Consider the following 9,635-nt stretch of genomic DNA (forward strand, 5'->3'; position numbering starts at 1 on the left):
ATTTGGCTGCGGCACCAGACTTGTCCACTGGAACTAAATCCACAGATTAATTACTGAAAACGAAAAAATGGTTCCACCAGAAATTCAGTCCTTTGATACCTGGTTTGAGAAAGCTGTATGCAATTCTTCAACTTTCTCATTTAGGCAGCATAAGCTGTCTTTCTCCCCCGCTCTTCTCTTATATATAGATAGGTGAATGTACGTGTGCATGCATCTGAAAAATGCTTTATATTTCTGCAATTTGAGATTGTAAGTAAACATCAGGTTATTTCTATTGCTCTTGGTTTGCACACACACAAAAGCCAGGGTCCCTTGAGAAAGATCATATGCGGTGATTTGTTCAGACATGAACAAATAAGATTATCTCAGGCTTTACAAATATGAAAATATCAAAGCAGGGGACAGCAGGCCTCAGTAAACAGAACTACACCCAGGAATGAAATGTTCTCTGGGGGTGTTTAGCCTTTGTCAAAGAAAAAGAAGAATACTCTTAAGCACAATTAAAAATGCCCACATCACTGTCCCAGGACTGTTGTTTTTAAGTCTTGGGGGTGGGTTGTTTTAAAGTTAGAAAATGCAATTAGTGTGAAAATAAATCTACACGCAACCACACGCACGCACACAAGATAGATATGGATGTTTCATATGGGTATTATTGCTTACCCTTATCCCCACTTTTCAGCTCTCATCTGATAGCTTTCTAATGGTTGTAGTTTTATCTAGGGCGGCAGAAGTCTCACAACTATATCTCTAAGGGATAGACTTATCTCTCTGGCTGACCAAAATGTGGTATAAAAAGAAAAATAACCTTACTTTGTAATGGGAACATATAGAAGAACATATATTCCAGCTCCAATCTTTCTGATTCATGTCAATTTTAATGAACTTTCAAAACTTTTAAAAAATTAGTAAATGTGCATCTGAACCCATATTCTGATGTAGCAGCTTATAAGAACTCAAAGCTATTGCTTACGCCTTGCTAATGTTGCAAGCACTCCTCTGCATGCAAAACATCTCAGGTTCAGCCTCTGGCGTCTTCATCGAGGACTCCACTCTGAACCTAGCATAAATCAGGAATGGAGAACCTGCGACCCTCCAGATATTGTTGCTGTTGTTGTTAAATCTAATACTGATTTTCAGTTGTTACATTCAACCTAGTCATGGGCGTAGCCAAGGGGGGCAGGGAGGAGCAGCTGCTCCCCCCCTAAATCAATAAAAATAAATAACAAAACAAAACTGAGGTTCTGCTTCCCCCCCCCCAACAAAAGGCCTGCCCACCCCAGACAAAAATCCTGGCTACGCCCATGAACCTAGTTGAAAGGAAACAATCCTGATTTTAGCATTGCATCTAAAAAGCAATCATTTATTATATGGCAAAACTGTGTGCTTAGAGCTGAATTTTCATTTTCATTTTTGCTAGGTTAATAGTCACCTAACCATAGTTGTTGTTGTTGTTGTTGTTGTTGTTGTTGTTGTTGTTCTTCTTCTTCTTCTTCTTCTTCTTCTTCTTCTTCTTCTTCTTCTTCTTCTTCTTCTTCTTCTGTAATTATTGTTGCTGTTTATTAAATGTGGTGTTGTTGTTTAGTTGTGTCCAACTCTTTGTGACCCCATGGACCAGAGCACGCCAGGCACTCCTGTCTTCCACTGCCTCCCGCAGTTTAGTCAAACTCATGCTGGTAGCTTCGAGAACACTGTCCAACCATCTCATTCTCTGTCGTCCCCTTCTCCTTGCGCCCTCCATCTTTCCCAACATCAGGGTCTTTTCCAGGGAGTCTTCTCTTCTCATGAGGTGGCCAGAGTATTGGAGCCTCAGCTTCACGATCTGTCCTTCCAGTGAGCACTCAGGGCTAATTTCCTTCAGAATGGATAGGTTTGATCTTCTTGTAGTCTATGGGACTCTCAAGAGTCTCCTCCAGCACCATAATTCAAAAGCATCAATTCTTTGGCGATCAGCCTTCTTTATGGTCCAGCTCTCACTTCCATACATCACTACTGGGAAAACCATAGCTTTAACTATATGGACATTTGTCGGCAAGGTGATGTCTCTGCTTTTTAAGATGCTGTCTAGGTTTGTCATTGCTTTACTCCCAAGAAGCAGGCGTCTTTTAATTTTGTGACTGCTGTCACCATCTGCAGTGATCATGGAACCCAAGAAAATAAAATCTCTCACTGCCTCCATTTCTTCCCCTTCTATTTGCCAGGAGGCGATGGGTCCAGTGGCCATGATCTTTTTTTCCCTTTTCTTTTCTTTTTTGATGTTGAGCTTCAGACTATATTTTGCACTCTCCTCTTTCACCCTCATTAAAAGGTTGTTTAATTCCTCCTCACTTTCTGCCATCAAGGTTGTGTCATCTGCATATCTGGGGTTGTTGATATTTCTCCTGGCAATCTTAATTCCGGCTCGGGATTCATCCAGTCCAGCCTTTCGCATGATGAATTCTGCTTATAAGTTACGTAAATAAGCAGGGAGACAATATACAGCCTTGTCGTACTCCTTTCCCAATTTTGAACCAATCAGTTGTTCCATATCCAGTTCTAGCTGTAGCTTCTTGGCCCACATAGAGATTTCTCAGGAGACAGATGAGGTGATCAGGCACTCCCATTTCTTTAAGAACTTGCCATAGTTTGCTGTGGTCGACACAGTCAAATGCTAGTCAATGAAGCAGAAGTAGATGTTTTTCTGGAACTCTCCATAATCCAGTGCATGTTTGCAATTTGGTCTCTGGTTCCTCTGCCCCTTCGAAATCCAGCTTACACTTCTGGGAGTTCTTGGTCCACATACTGCTTAAGCCTGCCCTGTTGAATTTTAAGCATAACCTTGCTTAATTAAATTAAATTAAAGTATTTTTCACTCTATAAGACGCACCAGACCACAAGACGCACCTAGTTTTTGGAGGAGGAAAACAAGAAAAAAAAATATTCTGAATCCCAGAAGCCAGAACAGCAAGAGGGATGGCTGCGCAGCGAAAGCAGCGATCCCTCTTGCTGTTCTGGCTTCTGGGATAGCTGCACAGCCTGCATTCGCTCCATAAGACGCACACACATTTCCCCTTACTTTTTAGGAGGGAAAAAGTGAGTCTTATAGAGCAAAAAATACGGTAAATTAAATTATTAAATGTGTTAGTCACTTCATCTTGCCCAGGGCAACCCAAAGTGACTTACAAAAAACCAAAAAAACCTAGATACATTAAAACTGAGTAGGAAAAGAAATACATTAAAATCATCCCACCCACAGATAGTTAAAGGCCACCACTAGTTAAAAGGTCAAAGGCCTGATTAAAGAGGGAAATTTTGCCCTGGCAACTAAAGATATGCAATGAAGGCATCAGGCAAGCATTCCACAAATGGGGAGCCACTGCAGAAAAGGCCAGCTCTCGTGTTGCCACCCTCTGGACCTCTCATGGAGGAGGCACATGATGAAGGGCCTCAGATGATGATTGCAGGATCTGGGTCAGTTCATATGGGAGGAGGCAAAGTTTTACATGTCTAAACCAGTACTTTGAATTGGGCACTTTGAGTTGTGGCTTTAAAAATAAGATAAGAATTTTGTTGATGACGCAGTATGCTAGAAGGAGACAAGGAGCGATATGGGGAGAATTTTGCCTTTGTGTGCTTAAAATGTAATACTCTGCCTGCGTAAGCTTGAAAAGGTCAGGACTTGATTTAATAAATTCATCTTTCAAGAATATAACATTCCTTCTTTAAAGTTTAACGTTAGCACTTACTGGGGGAATGGATGCATGGGGCATCGGTAATGAGCTCTTTAACATGCAGATCACAAATCAGGACACACATCACAGAGCCAGAGAAGAAAGTCCTACCTCATGGCATTTGTGTGATCTCTTCTGTTTGGTGAATTGGATGGTTCTTAATGGAAAGTAACAACTATGGAGCCTAGTAATCTTTTACCCACAAACTACAGTTCTCGGGATTCTTTAGGGAAGTCATGGCTATTAAAGTGGTATAGGAGTGCTTTGAATGTACAACCAATTTTGTGCTTTGTTGTACATTCTGCACAGTATGGAAGTTTAGTTATTTATTATTACATGTACCAGTATATTTCCCCTGTCTTTCAAAGTGCTGAAGGTGATGGACACAATTCTTCCCCTTCCTGTTTTATCACCAAAACAACATTTCTCTGATGAAAATAGGGCTTTCCTATTCCATTATTATTATTATTATAATTTTATTATTTATATGCCACCTATTATTTATACGCCACCCATGGCTGATTGGCTGTTGCCATTTGGCTTTCGCCTGCCACGTAGCAAATCGTCACAACTTGTAAGGTTGCGGATAGGCTCTGGTTCAGGTGATAGGGATGGGAGAATGCTCTTGCCATCCCTATGTGAAGGGTATTCCATTAAAGGAATCCAGGGACTCAATGGTTTGGTCAACCCCTGAGAGGGGGTTGTGCCCATGCCTGAGTCCAGGGGGGCATTTGGATGGCGGAGATAGCCTGTTCCCGGCTTTCCGCTTATCCAGGTGATCACCCTAGGCTGACCTATGCTGGTGCCCTGGGTCAGCGCTACCTGCATGGCAGGGAGCTAGTCAAACCAGAGCCTATGCAACCAGTCACTTTCTGTAATCAATAAAGTTGTGGCCGAAATTCTGCCAAAAACCAAACCAAAATTTGAGTCAGGTGTGAATTTATTTAGGGGGGAGGTTTCTGGGTCTGAACACGCAAAAGAGAGTGACTGATCCAAGGTCAGCTTCATGCCTGTGTAGGGATTTGAACCCTGATCTCCCACGTCCTAGTACAACACTAACCACTACACCCCATTGGTCTGTTAGGGTCCCAGCTATAACATGTCATGACCCCTCCCAACTTGCTCTGGTGCTCAGCTCCGACCCTGTACACTCAAGAGAAACTGACATACCTAGTGGAGGCGTTGCTAGCAATCTGTAAACGAAAAAACAGCTACACAGGCAAAAGAGGTTCCATCAGTCTGTAGTGCATGTAAGCAGCTTGGCTTGTACGGTTATCACTCTTCCCAAGGACACTGGATTAATTGGACAGAGTTGAAAAAGACAAATTAGCCAAAACAGACTTTCAGCCGGTGTGCCATCTCCAGATATATATTACACCCTGTTGTTTACTTATAACATTATTACTTTTGATGCATCGATTCTTGGTTCCATACAGTGCCATTTTCATATCTGGGGGTCTCTTTGTTGCGCTGTTGCTTCAGTACAAGCAGCCAACTCCTGTGAGGCCCAGCCTTTTGAAAAGCTGTGGGGGAAAGGGGAATTTCTTTGCAGTTTTTAGACGCCTGTCATTTGGAGATGGTGATCTCAAAACGGTTTTGCTGAAATAAGTGCTGTCTGCATGGTTGATGATGTGTAGAAATAATAAATGTTCATCATCTGCTGTGGGGTTACCTGGAACAAGGGTCCTCTCTTAAAACAAAGGATCGCTGGCAACGCTGTAGAAATGCCTCTGACGTTTGGCTCCATATTCTTATGGCAAGGTCTGTGTTACTGAGATGTGATCACTCAAAGCAGGCTGTGACTCTGCTTCTGAGTCTGCCAACATTTGTATTGCACAACAAACCTAGACTTTGTACCAATTGACATCTTCAGAAGGCTGTGAAAAATAAATGGAGTCGCTCACACAGCATGTTTCGTGGGTGGTGCCTTGTGCAGGGAATTTCTTGCCCTGCGGTTTGCTGATAAGGGAGTCGTTTTAACCCATTGTTGCCAATTAGTTCCATTATCGTAGAATCATAAGATTGTTGAGTTGGAAGGGGACCCTAAAGATCCTCTAGTCCAATTCCCTACAATGCAGGAATAGGCAGCTGCCCCATGCGGGGATCAAACCAGCAACCTTGGTGTTACCCCAGCACCACTTTTTAACCAGCTGAGCTATTAGACAACAGCTTTGGTGAAATCTGCCATGCAAAGTCAATCCTTTTAGGGGCCGGACTACTTTAAGAGCTGTCTCACAGGTAGACATATAGCAGGCAAAGTTTTCTCCAGCACTCTGACTCTCTAGGTAGAGAAAAGCACCGCCTGTTTAATTTCTGCCTGTCGTGCAGGTGTTCATGGTGAAGCAAGCCCCGGCAGAGAAAAAGGAGGCACCAGGGTACATCATTCTAGCCATGGCAATTCTGCAGCTCACATTCTTGGCAGCCAGGGTAATCTGGCTGCAGCGAGCAGCAAAGTTGTTTGGCAAAACAATATATCAGCTGCAGATAATGGCCAAAATCCAACAGAGCCATTTATCCTTGGACAAGGGAACGGTGTGCACAGCTGGAGCTTTCTTTGTCGCTTTTCATCATGCCGTTCCCGGCAACCTCTGCAATTGCTGACCACGTGGTTAGAATACATCTCACGGTGACATACTGTGCTAGTGATAAACTTGGGCATTGTTAGAACCATATAATCTGCCCTAACCATACAGAAAAGTCTGTCATTGGAGTCTGCAATTTAGCCGATGTTAGGCTGCAATCCTATGGAAACTTAAGGTTCACACTGGAACGTTCTTCTGAGTAAAGATGCAGAGGGTTGTATGGCATGTAATTCAAAACAAGCAAGGTGGCATATTTTTACTCTGGAATAGCTTTTCGTAGTGTACAAATGTGCAAGTTTCTGGGTTCTACAGAGCTCTGCATTGTTCAGCATTTTAAGCTATTTGACAGTGGAACGGTCTGCCTCGGGAGGTGGTGGACTCTCCTTCCTTGGAGGCTTTTAGGCAGAGGTTGGATCTCCAGAGACAGTTTTGGGAAAGTGTGACTGGTATTGCCACACTAGGCACCAACACAAGAGGGCACTGCAGGGTCCCTTACAACTCTACAATTCTATGATTCTATGAGATCTGTGTGCAGTGATACCGCTGGTGCACAATTTCCGTTCTCATCGTGGGGTAAAGTTCTTAACCTGAGGTACTACTTCCGGGTTAGCAGAGTTTGTAACCCAAAGTGTTTGTAACCCGAAGTGTTTGTAACCTGAGGCACCACTGTAACTCAAAAAGTTCAGAGACTCCAAAGAGATCAGATTAGTGGTGGTGTCCTGGAAAAAAAAGTGTGGGTTGCAGGCCAGATGGAAAGTGTGAATATTGGCTTTGGATCCCACTCTGCTACCATTGAGGCAATGCAAGTGAATGGGCCGCTGGATGGCCAGAGATGGTTTTTAAAGCAATAGAGAACACGAGTGTGCTTGCTCCCCCTTGTAAACATTTAGCCATGCAGAGAGAAGAACGAACACTCCTGAAATGCATTACTGCATGTAGTAATGTAACTGATATGATGCCCGTCAGGCACTGGAGGAATGTAAAATGTTGTTTCAGTAATGGAAAAGAGATGATGAAAAACTCCCTTTCCACTACGCACCTGCCTTTTCTGTGGATTTTGTCAATTGGGTTGTGTGAAATGTCACTGCACGGCAACTGCAGGCCACTGAAGAATTGTTTTATTCTGGTGAATTGTGAACCAAATTACTTCACTGATAGCACTTGAGATTTTTGTGTTTGGGCGGCATGTTGGCTTCGAGAGCCACTTACATTTCGAGATAAAAAGGGGAGGAAAGAAGAAAAGAAAAGAAAAGAAAAGAAAAGAAAAGAAGAGCACCTTGTTGTAAAGAGGGCACTACTCTTCTTTTTAAGGAGCGCTAAATTCTGTAGTTTAAATTATTTCTTGCTTTAGCTAGAGAAGGAGAGGTGTGGGAGAAAAACTTTGCATAGCATACAGTTTAGACAGGCTTGTTATTCTGGCTGTGGGAATCAAGCTCGATGTGTTGTGCTTGTTTAAACCAGGGGTAACCAAAGAGATGCCCTTCAGATATTGTTGGACTTCAACTGCCATCAACCCCCATCATTCTGCCCAGTCACTGAGGTCCAGCACCGAGGGCCTTCTGGCAGTTCCCTCTCTGCGAGAAGCGATGTTACAGGGAACCAGGCAGAGGGCCTGCTCGGTGGTGGCACCCGCCCTGTGGAACGCCCTTGCACCAGATGTCAAGGAAATAAACAACTACCTGACTTTTAGAAGACATCTGAAGGCAGCCCTGTTTAGGGAAGTTTTTAATGACTGATGTTTTAATGTATTTTTAATCTTTTGGGGGGGGAAGCCACCCAGAGTGGCTGGGGAAACCCAGTCAGATAGGTGGGGTATAAATAAATATTTCCATCGTAGAAATGTTGGAGAGTATGTTGTTGTTGTTGTTTTTTTTAACTGCTTTTAATTATCTTATGTGTGTGTCGCCTTGAGATTGTGGTTTAGAAGGCCATTAATAAATCTATTGAAGTATTTGCAGCTTTAATAGTAATACTGCTTTTGACTTATTTTACTGATTTAATATTTTAAAGGGTTAAAATGAATTGCGTATAGTCCTTCGCAGTCGTTTTGAGCCTCTTTGCATGCCCGGATTAGTTGATATGGTGGATTTTTAATAAATAAATTACCTACAAATAGACCACTCCCAGGAGGCATTGTGCTGACATGTAAATCTTTACTGAGGAATAAGGATAGGGAGTACAGCTAGCCATAAAAGTTTAATGTCATAAAACATGATAGTGTGTCAGCACTGTGGAAAGATGCTCTGATAAAATATGCATAATGTGGGTGACAGCATATGCCTAAAGAAATGTTATGCTTTATTTGTGTTCTTTAAGGCTGGCTTGCATTTTCCAAGCTATCGGAGTGTCTAAACTGGCCGCCTTGGGTAAAAGTTAAGCTGCCACCAACAGAAAAAGTATGTGTTGCCAGGAAGTATGTATTGTTCTGTCTTGGGCCCGGTCTTATTCAACATCTTTATCAACGACTTGGATGATGGACTCAAGGGCATCCTGATCAAATTTGCAGATGACACCAAACTGGGAGGGGTGGCTAACACCCCAGAGGACAGGATCACACTTCAAAATGACCTTGACAGATTAGAGAACTGGGCCAAAACAAACAAGATGAATTTTAACAGGGAGAAATGTAAAGTATTGCACTTGGGCAAAAAAAATGAGAGGCACAAATACAAGATGGATGGAGAGCAGTACATGTGAAAAGGATCTAGGAGTCTTGGTTGACCACAAACTTGACATGAGCCAACAGTGTGACGCGGCAGCTAAAAAAGCCAATGCAATTCTGGGCTGCATCAATAGGAGTATAGCATCTAGATCAAGGGAAGTAATAGTGCCACTGTATTCTGCTCTGGTCAGACCTCACCTGGAGTACTGTGTCCAGTTCTGGGCACCACAGTTCAAGAAGGACACTGACAAACTGGAACGTGTCCAGAGGAGGGCAACCAAAATGGTCAAAGGCCTGGAAACGATGCCTTATGAGGAACGGCTAAGGGAGCTGGGCATGTTTAGCCTGGAGAAGAGGAGGTTAAGGGGTGATATGATAGCCATGTTCAAATATATAAAAGGATGTCACATAGAGGAGGGAGAAAGGTTGTTTTCTGCTGCTCCAGAGAAGCGGACACGGAGCAATGGATCCAAACTACAAGAAAGAAGATTCCACCTAAACATTAGGAAGAACTTCCTGACAGTAAGAGCTGTTCGACAGTGGAATTTGCTGCCAAGGAGTGTGGTGGAGTCTCCTTCTTTGGAGGTCTTTAAGCAGAGGCTTGACAACCATATGTCAGGAGTGCTCTGATGGTGTTTCCTGCTTGGCAGGGGGTTGGACTCTATGGCCCTTGTGGTCTCT

At 43.1% G+C, this 9,635-nt stretch overlaps 1 long non-coding RNA gene across 1 annotated transcript; it reads right to left on the bottom strand.

Moving 5' to 3' along the window:
• Nucleotides 1–981: 981 nt before the first annotated feature.
• Nucleotides 982–5,512, bottom strand: LOC308458767. The gene is made up of 3 exons (XR_013977641.1): nt 5,383–5,512; nt 4,881–5,003; nt 982–2,796 (listed from the first exon to the last, which is right to left on the bottom strand). It is a non-coding gene; the product is annotated as an uncharacterized lncRNA (long non-coding RNA).
• Between the last annotated feature and the right edge of the window lie 4,123 nt (nt 5,513–9,635).

Source organism: Podarcis pityusensis (assembly GCF_964106645.2).
Source record: "Podarcis pityusensis genome assembly, chromosome: 1".
NCBI classification, from domain to species: domain Eukaryota; kingdom Metazoa; phylum Chordata; class Lepidosauria; order Squamata; family Lacertidae; genus Podarcis; species Podarcis pityusensis.